Source organism: Mercenaria mercenaria, chromosome 2 (assembly GCF_021730395.1).
Source record: "Mercenaria mercenaria strain notata chromosome 2, MADL_Memer_1, whole genome shotgun sequence".
NCBI classification, from domain to species: Eukaryota; Metazoa; Mollusca; class Bivalvia; order Venerida; family Veneridae; genus Mercenaria; species Mercenaria mercenaria.
The window spans coordinates 71,707,501-71,709,709 of record NC_069362.1 but is presented as its reverse complement, the minus strand read 5'-3'; the positions used below and the strand labels follow the sequence as shown (position 1 = coordinate 71,709,709).

The window sequence follows — 2,209 nt, the reverse complement described above, 5'->3', positions numbered from 1 at the left end:
ACTGCATAATTATCCATAAAATGAAAAATATAATAGTGTTGAGGAGGATAACACAATATCATGTATTGGAACAATATGGAAACGTGAGAGACAGATTATAAGGTGAGAAATATATTAGCGCTTGTGTGACAGGTACTGAAGGACACAAGAGAAATCATCAAACAAGCTGCCACCTGATATACTCTTTCTTAATTAATTACTACACATACAACATCTATAGCAAAAGGAGTAACTGTTTATTTTTACTTCTATAATACAGTAGATGCTTGGTCATAAATATAAATGTGGGCAATTGTGCATTGATCTAAAATAGATCCATTAACAGACAGCACTCCTTTAAATTGTCATTCATATTGGTTTCCTTCCTCTGACTTGTCATTGCAAAATTAAAATTTCACTGTAGTTATTTACAAAGTTCTTTGGTGGTCAGATAAAAGGTAAACACTCATTTACAGACCGTGTTGTATCTCACAGTTCAGCTTTAAAAATTAATACATGCCATATGCATGTTCATGACCAAGAATGGAAGGGCATATAAATCTAGGATTTCTCTACTTAAGATGTTTGTATACTTGACAAAAATAAAGCGTCCATTATCCTTTTAACACTTAATTAGAGACATTTTTAATGCAGCTGTTTGGTAACTGCGTTTTTGTGTCGTTCCTGGGGCTTAAATTTGATCCCATTCCCCTCTCCAACAAGTAGGTGTCCATCCAGTCATGACAAATATTCCCCTCCAAAAATAAACAAAACAAAACTTGGTTTGCATATTCCAATCAACACTCTCAATATATCTGCTCAATTATGTAAACCATACAAAATTACAAAACAATGTGAATTAAAGTTTTTTTCCTTTAGAGTGTAACATACTTAATATGAAAAATATTGTTTCATAATGACAAACTTTTTTCCTGTTTTAGCTGTTATGGCCTGATTTTCCTCTCACAATGGGTTCTACCACCATTCCCCAAAACTAAAAGAACACTGTCTTGGTAAGAACATTTAAGTGAAGCTATTTCATATACAAATATCTCTAAATATATAAGTAAGAGACATCCAATATATACTATATGTTTTTTAGTATGTGACCTATTATGACAAAAATACCGCTGAAAGAAATTTTAAAATTGGACCACTATTGAAAAAGATATGGCAGTTTGAAATTTAAAATAATTGCTTATCATGGAGGCAGCCATTTTGTGTGTTTATGACGTCATTTACACACTGCTGCATTCTTGATAATTTTACATATTTCTTGAGTGTAAGATGTAAAACATGACAATTTCTTTCATTATAGCTGGAAAAAATAGAGAAATTATATATCAGAAATTAGTAAATACAATTCAAATATGTGTCTAAAAATTAAATAAATCCACCATTTTGTTTTTTGTTGCCATGGAATCAAAATGGCCGAAATTTTGATCAAATATTTAAATGCTCAACTTTTTCATTTTTAAGTCGATTTTGAAAATTCTTTCAATTCTTTAAATGATTAAAGAAATTCCGGCAGATGGAATTAACACCAAAACAATATTGCTTTTCCTTTCATGGTACGTTTGTATATCATAGTGTAGTAGTCAATTGAATAAACCCTGAATCTACCCATTATTCAAAGAGATTCAACATAGACAAAGCAATATATTATAAAATACTAAAAGCAGAAAGCATTATCTATCATGAATACAGAGCAGGGATTAAGTGAACAAAATGTATATATACAAGATATATTGCATGTTGCTGTACAGTTCCTTGAAGTGTTTATAGCTGTGTGGTTTCTAATCACCATCTGAGACTCTCATTGAAACTGATACAAGCAATTCATCTTTCACAATTTAATCTTGGGGAAACTTGATCAAAAACTACCTACAGATCATGTGTACAGTTCTATATTAATGTGCCTTTTAAATTTTATACCAATCAACCATTTGAGTAATACATTGGGTTGAGATGGTATTTTGAGAAAAAGGTGAGTACAGTTTGCCAAAAATAAACCAGAAAATAACAGCCATTGTGTACTTAAGGTATTGGACCCATAATAGTAATGTTTAAAAAATTGCATTTGCTTGGTATATTCTTAAAGTTGACCATGTTTCGCACTGTGTTGCAAATTTTAGACAATTTTTACCGTGCCGTTTTTTGTAAATTTTGTATAATTTATGATATTTCCCCAAGCTCAAGTAGAGACAAATTTCAATGTGATGGCCACTAT

The 2,209-nt window shown here is 30.9% G+C and overlaps 1 protein-coding gene across 5 annotated transcripts in view; it reads right to left on the bottom strand.

Annotated features, from left to right (window-relative positions):
* Positions 1–253: 253 nt before the first annotated feature.
* Positions 254–2,209, bottom strand: part of LOC123564277 (DCN1-like protein 3) — a 12,574-nt gene continuing 10,618 nt past the window's right edge. For all 5 annotated transcript variants that reach the window (XM_045357698.2, XM_053536923.1, XM_045357700.2 and 2 more), the window contains one exon: positions 254–2,209. This exon is cut by the window's right edge and continues 5,218 nt beyond it. The gene's annotated coding sequence lies outside the window, so the exon portion shown is untranslated.